Source organism: Mus caroli, chromosome 1 (assembly GCF_900094665.2).
Source record: "Mus caroli chromosome 1, CAROLI_EIJ_v1.1, whole genome shotgun sequence".
NCBI classification, from domain to species: domain Eukaryota; kingdom Metazoa; phylum Chordata; class Mammalia; order Rodentia; family Muridae; genus Mus; species Mus caroli.
In genome coordinates, this window is record NC_034570.1 from 126,117,660 (window position 1) to 126,128,606 (window position 10,947).

Sequence of the window (10,947 nt, forward strand, 5' to 3'; positions counted from 1 at the left end):
CCTGAGTTCAATTCCCAGCAATCACACAGTGGCTCACAACCATCTGTAATGGCATTCAGGTATACATGCAGATAGAACACTCATGAACATAAAATGAATAAATAAATTAAAAAAAAAAAGCATGCTCTGTCTTCTGTGCTGTCACACTGCTATGAAGGTGACCACAAGGGACGGGAGGCAAGGAGTCCTGGGCCCCTGGACTTACAGGTCATAGTTATTTGCTGACGTAAGGAGTGTTCTATAGTTCAGACTGCAAAGCAGGGAACATCTTGGGATACGGCTGTTGTCATTCCCACATTAGGAAAGATTTAGCTGCTCTGAGAAAGACTCACCGCCTTTAGGAACCAGTGAACTTGCTTCCCTCAATGGCACTGGCTGGAAGTGACTATTTTGTTTAGAAGGGGAAACAACCTTGATTATGATATATATTTATGTTTAGTGTTTTTATGTTTAATTTGAATTTACTTTTTAAAAGGATTTTGCTCTTTTTAATTGTGTGTGTGTGTGTGTGTGTGCCTGTGTGGGAGTGTGTGCACATGAATACAGGGACTGGAGGAGGCCAGAGGCGTTAGGTCCCATGGAACTGGAGTTACAGGCTGTGGTTAGTCATTGTGTCAGAGTTGGGAGTGGCCTGGGTCTTCTGCAAGAGCAGTAAGCTTCCAACCACCGAGCCCTCTCTCTAGCTCCACAGCCATTCTTGTTTGTTTGTTTGTTTGTTTGTTGAAGACTGAGTTTCTCCGTGTCATCCTGGCTGCCCTGGAACTCACTCTGTAAACCAGGCTGGGCATGAACTCTCAGAGATCCACCTACCTCTGCCTCTCTAGGACTGGGATTAAAGGTGTGTGCCACCACTGCCCGGCTCCACATCCATTTTTATACGTAGCAAAATTAATAATACTTCCCCACATAAGGGGATACCAAATAAAAGCATTAAATGAGGACTGATGGAGTGGTTCGACAAGGGAAAGGCAGTGCCTGCTAAGCCTGAGGGTCTGAGTATGGTCCCTTGGAGCCCACAAAGGGGGAAGAGAACTGACACTGGCAAGCTGTTCTCTGACATGCATGCTGTGGCATGTACACACACACACACTCATGTACACACACATGTACATGCACTCATACACACAGGCACACACATGAGTGCACACACACACTAAGTTTTGGGTTTTTTTTAAAGAATACCAAATAAGTATTCAAACTTTCCCAGTTGTCCCTGTTTGTTTAAGGGTGTCCTGGAGCTTAGGACCCTAAGCCCTACCCTCCTGAGTGCTGGAATTACAGGATTCTTTCTTTCTTACGCTGTTTTTCTTGTTTAGTGTGTTTCTGTGAGGGTCTATGTGCACAAGCATGCTTGCTACAGTGCTCATAATACAACATATGTGTGGCTCAAAGGACAGCCTGTGGAGCTGTTTTCTTCTCCAACCGCATGGATTCAAGAGATTGAACTCTGGTCTTTGAACCTGGTGGCAGCCCTTACCTGCTGAGATAGCTCACCAGCCCCTGGAATTACAGGTTTCTGTCACCGCGCCCTGTTTCCTTGTTCCTTCAAGGTGGGAAAATGCCAGATATCAAGTAATTGTCCTTTCCCCAGTTCTGAGATATTTTGTTTTGATTTGTCTTGACTTGGTGTGTAGTCCTGGCTGTCCTGGAACTCACACTGTAGACCAGGTTGGCCTTGAACTCATAGAGATTTGCCTACCTCTGCCTTCCAAGTGCTGGGATGAAAGGGATGCACCTCCACTGCCCAGCCAGTTATGGGATTTTTGTGCAGACCCTTCCTGGGGCACAAAGAACCAGCTACTAGACTACTTCCTGTTTCTTCTTAGGATGACATCATTTCACAGCCTCCCCCCAGACCCTCCATCCCATGCTTGGAACACAAGCTATCCAAGGTACAACAGGTAGCCTGTATGCTGAGCACGACCACAGCCATCCCTGAGACCCAGGCCTGCCTTGACCACAGTTTGCCCTGATATGTACCAGCAGGTTTCTGTGCACTTGTCTCTAGGCAGGACATGGAAAAGAGTCCTTGGAGGCCAGAGAGGAGTTGGTTTCTCTGGAGAAGAATGGGTTCAGGACGGTTATGAAGAAATGGATACAGTATAGCACCTGGTGTCTCCCAGTTTTGTGTCACTAACTCTACTGTTCCTCCAACCACTCCAGATACAGTCAGAGTCACAGTGATGTGTAATTTGGTCCAACAGATGGAACCTGTCTGTATCCTTAGTCAACATCTTTAGTGAAAGGGCAGGCTGGCCTTGGCTCCCAGGGACTGCATGGAGCAGCATCTGAGGAAGATATTGGCAGTGACCTACCTGGCTGAGTAGACCATCCTGACAAGGTTGGTTCCGCACTGGGCGGTCCTGCTTTACTTCATGTGGGTCCTGACGTACTCCCTGTCCCGAGTCCATCCCAATAGAGGCTGAGTCTTCTATAGTTATCCTGAATGCATCTACATCTTTATCTGCTCTTGCATTCTGGGATAGGATCTCCTCAAGGTCAATGCCAGGAAGAAATCAAGCCTACATTTTTATCCTAGCCTTCCCCCACATGGCCAACAGAGGGCAGTAGAAGTCGAACTCACAAGCTACCTGCAGCGGCCATCTTAAAACGCAAAGCTCCGCGCCAGTGCTTTATAGAGAGGCACAGAATCCAGCATGTGGGATTCCAAAAGAGAGTCTTTTGGCCATAAACATATGAAGTGACTTGTTAAAAAATTTCTTTTGACAGAAAATTTAAATCTTATGAGATTGCTAGGAAACTTGTTTTAAAGGCTATCCATGTCTGAACACATGGAATTAGACAGCCATGTGTTAGTAGCTAGAGACTAATAGGCCATGTCAGGAAGGCTTCTGTTTCATGATGTACTTGACAAGTCCACTGTGCCAGGCACGGGTGGCTGACTTGTGCTCCCTGAAGGTAGAGAACCTTCTAGGAGACAGATTCTGCTCTTAGTAAGACCACTGAGCAGAACCCAGCCCTGCCCCAGTCCCAACCAGAAGAATGGGGACCCTCAATACTCTTAACCTACTCTGGGTTTGGGACTTTAATTCTGTGGTGACACTGTTCATGCCTCTGCTAGTTGGGGTGGGTAGATTCTTGTTGGCTGGTTGGTTGGTTTTGTTTGGCTTTTGATACAGGGCCTCTCTAGAGCCTATGTTGATCTCGAACTCATGAGCTTTCTGTCTTGCCTCTCTCGGGTGCTGTGCTAGGGAAGTCCTACTGTGCCTGGCTCTGGGCAGACTTTAAGCACTAATGCACTTTGATGTTCCCTGGGAATGCCACTTGTGGCCTTGCTTTGTGTTCAGGAGAATCGGACTATCATCCACGGAGAAACAGATTACCTGTAATCACGGTTGCCTGATCGACCCCCAGAAGGGTTTTGCTGAAACCATAGTTCAGGACCTAGGTCTATAGACTTGACCTCCACGGAAGAGCTGTATAAACGGCTGTTTGCACTGAATTAGATCTGTGGACCTGCTTAAGTGACATGCCCTGGTGCTGGCTCTCTCTACTTCCTATCTTCCAATGTTTGGAGTTGTGAGTGGAGAGATCTGACAGTCCCTTGCTTGGCTCTGTCCTCTATTCCCTATCAACTTGACCTAGAACTCAGGGCTCTCAGCCTATGCTACTCAGTCCTCTTGAATCTGATGGCCCAGATGGCTTGGGCTTGTCTCTTTCTGATTCATGTTCCCTTTCCCCATTTTAAACAGCACCAGTTCCCACTGCTGTACCTTGGCTCCACAACTATATCCATGATTAGCCCTCTATCTGGGAATATTTTCCTCCAAAGCTGTTTCTGACAGCCAACCTGGTTCTCCACTGCTCCTAGGGCTGGGACCAGAAGGATAGTTTCCATACAGGAAGGGAAAGAGGTTAGGCAAAGCTGCCTTATCAAAGTACCCAGAAAGGATGCCGTCTTAGGGTCTTACTGCTGGAAACAGACACCATGACCAAAGCAAGCAACTCTTGTAAGGACATTTAATTAAGGCTGGCTTACAGGTTCAGAAGCTCAGTCCATTATCATAAAGGTGGGGACATGATGTCATCCAGGCAGGTGTGGTGCAGGAGAAACTGAGAGTTCTACATCTTCATCTGAAGGCTGCTAGCAGAATACTGGCTTCCAGGCAGCTAGGATGAGGGTCTTCTTTTTCTTTTCTTTTCTTTCTTTCTTCTTTCTTTCTTTCTTTTTTTTTTTTTTTCCGAGACAGGGTTTCTCTGTATAGCCCTGGCTGTCCTGGAACTCACTTTGTAGACCAGGCTGGCCTCGAACTCAGAAATCCGCCTGCCTGGATGAGGGTCTTAAAGCCCATGCCCACAGTGACACACCTGCTCCAACAAGGCCATACCTCCTAATAGTGCCATCTCCCTGGGCCGAGCATATTCCAACCACCATAGATACAGATCCATTCATCTGTGCTGCCCATATCTCCATGGACAAATGGATGAGATGGCATTTCCTTTCTTCTTTTCCCTCTCTCTAGGTACATAAATTCATCTGCAGTCTCTATAAGTTCCTATCACAAAAGAGACTGCACCTCCCACACGCTGCCCCAGGCAACAGGAAGGAGAGACTCCAGTGAGGGCTGGATACCTAACCTCAGTACCCTTTGTGATGAGTTCCCTACAATGTATGTCGGTTATAGGTGCAAGCTAGAGCATGCTCTTTGATAAACCAGCTGCTGCCTGGTTAAACAAGGAAACGGGGTCATGACACACAGCCAAATAAAGAGGTAGGGTTATTACATACAGATAAACAGAGAGGCAGGGTTTAGGGTGTACAGCTGGATCAAGGAGGCAGGGCTAGCTTATCTCAGAAGGAGCAGCGTCTGCAGGGAAGCAGTCTTCAGGCCTGAGATATCCACGGAAGAGAAAGGTTTGGTGGGCATATTCTACACACACTCAACATCCACACATGGACTTGGCCTTCCTACAGGGAAGGCTTGGCCTTTGCTCTCTGGGTCAGAGCCTAGGGTCCTGAACATGGTTGTGCCTATGCCAATAATACACACTCACTAAGGATGTCACAGAATCCAGGCTCTCTACACTCCCCACAACCTCACAACCTCCTAATTTTCTTTTTGAGGGGAGTGGAAATTGGCTTTTCTGATACGGGGGTTTCATGTAGTCCAGGCCAGACTTGAGCTCACTGTCTAGGGGAGGATGACCCTGACTTCTGATCGTCCTGACTCTGCGCCTCTGGCTCCACTCTGTTTTTCTCACACATTAAAATAAGCAAAAGCAAAGCTGGGTGTGTTGACTCCACTGGCTTCATCCCAGCACTCTGGAGATCTCTGCGGGTTCCAGGCTAGTCAGAGTCACACAGAGTGTGTTTCAATAAATGAATGAATGAATAAATAAATAAACAAATAAAAAGGGGAGGCAAGAACATTCCTCTTTGTTAAATCTTTATAGGGGCTGAATCCCCGGAAGACCCTTGCCATGCCCTTTTGATACTAGGAACTGTGGTGGTTTGAATGGGAATGGCCCCCATAGACTCATGTGTTAAATGCTTGGCCTATAGGGAATGACACTATTAGGAGTATGGGGTGGGAGGGGTGTTGCAGTAGGTGTGGCCTTGCTGGAGGAAGTGAGTTGCTGTGGGGATGGGCTTTGAGGCCTCAGAAGTTGGAATCAGTTCTCTTCCTGCTGCCTACAGATCAAGGTGTAGAACTCCCAGCTCCTTCTTCAGCACCATGTTGGCCTGCATGCTGCCAGACTTCCTGCTGTGTTGAAAATGGACTAAATCTCTGAAACTGTAAGCCAGTCCCAAGTAAATCTTTTCCTTTGTAAGAACTGTGGTCATGCCTGGCAGTGGCGGCGCACGCCTTTAATCCCAGCACTTGGGAGGCAGAGGCAGGCGGATTTCTCAGTTCGAGGCCAGCCTGGTTTGCAAAGTGAGTTCCAGGACAGCCAGGGCTGCACAGAGAAACCCTATCTCGAAAAAACCAAAAAAAAAAGACCAAACAAGAACTGTGGTCATGGTGTCTCTTCACAGCAATAGAACCCTAACTAAGACAGTTGTCCTGAGGGAGTGAGGATGGAGAAGAAAAATTCTTTCTTTAATAGTTGTGTCTGAGCCAGGTATGGTGGTGTATGCCTTTAATACCAGCAGAGGCAGGAAGATCTCCGAGAGTTCAAGGAAAGTGAAGGCTGTTACACAGAGAAACCCTGTCTCAAAAAAACCCCAAAATAGATGGATGGAAGGATGGATGGATAGATAGATAGATAGACAGACAGACAGACAGACAGACAGATAGATAGATAGATAGATAGATAGTTGAATCTGAGGAGCTAGAGAGTTGGCTCAGTCACTGGTTAAGAGCAGTTGTCCTTAAAAAGGACACAGGCTCGATTCCCAGCATCCACATGGAGGTTCAGCATCTCCTTCAGCATTAGGAACACTGTGGTGCACAGACACACAGACAGGCACAATACTCATACATACAAAATACTGAAAATAAATCTTTAAAAGACTAGCAAGCCGGGCATGGTGGCACACGCCTTTAATCTCAGCACTCGGGAGGCTGAGGCAGGCGGATTTCTGAGTTTGAGGCCAGCCTGGTCTACAAAGTGAGTTCCAGGACAGCCAGGGCTACACAGAGAAACCCTGTTTCAATAAATAAATAAATAAATAAATAAATAAATAAATAAATAAATAAATAAAGATGAGCAGGAGTTAAGTCTGAATCTGTTGACCCTTAATGAATCTTATTAAGGGCTCAAAGTGGGCACAGCTATGAATCCCATCTCAAGTGGTGCTACAGTAACCTGCAGTGGCTGAACTGCCCGGATGAGTTAATGCAGGCAGAGTCACCCGTTTCTAACAGGCCCCAGGACTCCATGGGCAGCTGGCCCCATGGAGGCCTTGGAGTAGGGATCCAAGGACCAAAGACGGGAGGGCTGGCCTAAGTAAGAAGGAACTCCAGAGACCCTCGAAAGCCTGTAACATAACCTCCGTTGGAATTTAGCAAGCAGGCTTCTGGCCTGAGAACTGAGCTGAGTAGGCCTGGGTTCGATCTCTATGGGTGGGGGAGGGAGAGTGGGAAATAGGAGGAGAGAGAGGGAGAGAAAAAGCAAAGAACTGGAAGGAGAGAGGGAGACCAGATGAGAATGTCAGGATACACGGTGAGTTCAAGGCCAGCCTAAGGTACTTGGTGAATTCAAGGCCAGCCTAAGGTACAGAGTAACCCACCTCAAACCATCCCGCAGACTTGCTCACCCCTCCAAGAAAGAATACAAATCTGGCAAGTAGAGGCAAGAGAATCCCACGTTCCAATCTAGCCTGAGCCACTTAGTAAGACTCTTGTCTCAAAAAGCAGATTTGCTAAACATCACAAAAAGAAAGGAGTTAGTCTCAATTTGTGCTGTTCCCCTAGGGAAACAGAAGAGATCCAGCAGCCTGTATTTATTCTCTCTCTCTCTCTCTCTCTCTCTCTCTCTCTCTCTCTCTCTCTCTCCCTCTCTCCCTCTCTCCCCCCCTCCCTCTCTGCTTCTTCTTGATACAGTACTAGAATGTCCAGACATGGCTGCTTCTGAGAGGTCTCTAGCACATGGGGCAGACACCTACTTGCCACGGGCTAAACAGGAACAGGGGTAGGCAGAGGAAGCTAGTCTGTGAGCAAATGCCAGTATAATGTGACCATTCTGAGTGGACGCATGAGTGAGGGCCAGAAGCCGAGCAGATGGGGAGTTCGTGACAGGATGGTGAGGATGGAGCAGTTGGCTAGGCAGACGATGAAGGACCAAGGCAGAAGGGACAGTGTACTGTCTTAGAACAAAGTAACTCCCTAATGCCTATGCTTATGGTGCCAGGGAGGTTGGCGAAAGCAGGCTGTGTATCCAAGGAAGAGGCAGGAGATCCCATCTCATTACTCTAATGAAGGCTGGGACTAAGAAGGGAGAAGATCGGGTTCCCGAGGCATGCAGGCCTTTGAGAGCAGACTGTGCCGGGTTTGTTGTTGCTGAATGTTTGAATGTTTGTTTGTAATGCTCAGATATGTGTGTATGTGCGTGTAGGGGTGGTGTGGAAGTCAGAGGACAACATACAAGGGTCATTTCTCTCTTTCTACCATGTAGAGTCCAGAGTCATTAGACTCGGGTCATCAGACTTGGTAGCAAGTACCCTTGCCCAGTGGCACCATCTTGCTGGACTGAGTGGGCCCTGGTACAGGCATGAAGGTAGGAGTGGATATCCCTTTTGCTGGACTTCAGCCTCGTTGTTAGTAATTAAGAGTGCAGATTCTGAAGCCAGAATGCCTGGACTTGAATCCCTAGCTTTGCCAGCTATAACTCTGTGTTCTTGGCCATGGTGCCTGACCTCAGTTTCCTGCTCTGTAGAACCAGACGAGAACAATACTGCTTACCTCAGAGTGGTGGCTACACAGTGCTTAGAACAGCACTGAGGCTCAGGAAGTCTGAGAAGTTCAGCGATTATCAGTCACTGCGACTGTAACCCTCCACCAGGGAGGAAAGGGGCCTTTCTGTATCTAAGCACTTGCTCCTGCACCGCTGGACTCCAGATAATGACCCTCTGTTCCCATTCTACTTCTTTGTGCGTCTCTACAACTCTTCAGTCTCCCCAATTACACTCTTTTGAAGACACTCATTCTTACTGGTTAATTATTCCAATTTTCCCATAGCCAAGGCCTCTCGCTACTTGTGTTCCTCCTCTTACCCCACGAGGTTTCAGTATTCTGGGGCCCACACAGTCTGCTCTGTGCGCCCAGGCTCTGGCTGGGAGCCCACCTGAACAAAGCATCGCTCAGTACCCTCTGTCCCTCCTCTGCACTCCCAGAGCACTTCTCACCCAGACACGAAGAAGCTTTTAGGTAGGTCAGAGGGGGCTATTCATTTTATACAGGCCCAACTTTGTCCCCATTCCCAGCCACTCAGCCAGCAGTCAGACCCAAGCACTTCTCTGAGCGGTGGGCAGACACTGGGCCCTGACAGACTGCAGAAGGAATCAAGCAGTCATTAAGAAGGTGGCCCAGGATTCTTTCACTTATCTTTTGCTATATTATAAACTACCCAGGGCTGAGAGGTGGTGGCGCATGATTTTAACCCTAGCACTTGTGAGACAGAGGTAGGCAGATCTCAGAGTTCAAGGCCAACCTGGTCTACAAAGCTAGTTCCAGGACAGCCAGGACTACACAAGGAAATACTGTCTCGAAAAACCAAACCACCACCACCACCATCATCACCACCACAGAACTACCCTGGAACTAGGTAGTTTATAACCATTATGTTTTCTCCACTCATGATTCTGTAACAGGCAGGGCTAGATGTTGGCGGTATTCACCCTCATTATGTGGGATTGGTTGGGGCAACCCAAGATGGCTGCCCTCACATGTGAGGCCTAACCTGGAAAGGCTGTGGGGAGGGCCTTCCTTTCTAGTCTCACTTTCACAGACCTCACCAGTGTAATTAGACTTTATATGACTGCTTCCAGAGCAAAAAACCAAACAAACAAAAAAAAAACAACAACAAAAAAAAAAACAAACTTATAAGTTCTCTTGAGACTTCAGATTATTTTTTAAAGAATTATTTATTTTATGTATGTGAGTGCACTGTAGCTGTCTTCAGACACACCAGAAGAAAGCCTCAGATCCCATTACAGATGATTGTGAGTCACTATGTGATTGCTGGGAATTGAACTCAGGACCTCTGGAAGAGTAGTCAGTGCTCTTAACTGCTGAGCCATTTAGCCATCTCTCCAACACAAAACTTCAGATTTTAAAAATAAATCTCTTTCTCTCTCTCTCTCTCTCTCTCTCTCTCTCTCTCTTTCACACACACACACACACACACACACACAAAGAGAAAGACTGGGCAGGAGAGATGGCTCAGTGGTTAAGAGTACTGGCTGCTTTTCCAGAGGTCCTGAGTTCAAATCCCAGCAACCACAAAGAGAAAGACCCCAGAGTCACTGGGAAGTATCATGGATTAAATTGGGTTCTTCCAGGTTGGAGAGAGATAGTTCAGTGATTAAGAGCACTGGCTGTTCTTCCAGAGGACTGGGGTTCAATTCCCAGCACCCACATGGAAGCTTACAACTGTCTGTAGCTCCCATTCCAGGGGATCTGACACCCTCACACAGATAGACAGGCAGTGAAAAACTCCAATGCACATAAAATACAAGATAAGTTATTTAAGAAGTTGTGTCTTCCCAAATCACCTGCGGAAGTCCTAAGCCCTAGCACCTCAGAGTTTGTTTTCAGTGACAATGAGGTCCTTGTAGCTATTTTTAAAGATGAATGACCTGGAAAAGAACCCTTGAAGCCCTTCTAGAGGATCCAAGTTTAGTTCCCAGCACCCATGTTGGGATGCTTACAATCGCCCATAACTTCAGTTCCTCTGGCCTCCATGGGCACCCACACTTACATGCACATATAACACCCACTCGTACATATAACTAAAAATAACATAATTTTTTTTTTTTTTAGTAAAAATGAGGAACTGGCTGGGCATGGTGGTGCATGCCTTTAATCCCAGCACTTGGGAGGCAGAGGCAGACGGATTTCTGAGTTCGAGGCTAGCCTGGTCTACAGAGTGAGTTCCAGGACAGCCAGGGCTATACAGAGAAACCCTGTCTTGAAAAAACAAACAAACAAACAAACAAAAAAGAGGAGCTGTTGGGTCAGGAGGCCCCTAAGGCAAAACAACCAGCATCCTTTTAAAGTGACAAATTGGACAAATTGGGCTGGGGATGTGACTTAGTTGGTTCGTGTGGCACACACCTGTAACCTCAGCACTCTGGAGGTAGAGGCAGGAGAATCAGAAGTACAAGGTTATCCTATCCTGGTCTACACAGTAAATTGAGGGCAGCCTTAGCTAATGAGACCTTATTTTTAAAAGGGCAGAGGAGGCAACAAGATCACTCAGTGGGTAAAGATGCTTGTTGTCAAGAGAGATGACCTGGGTTTGACTCCTGAGATCTGGTGGGAG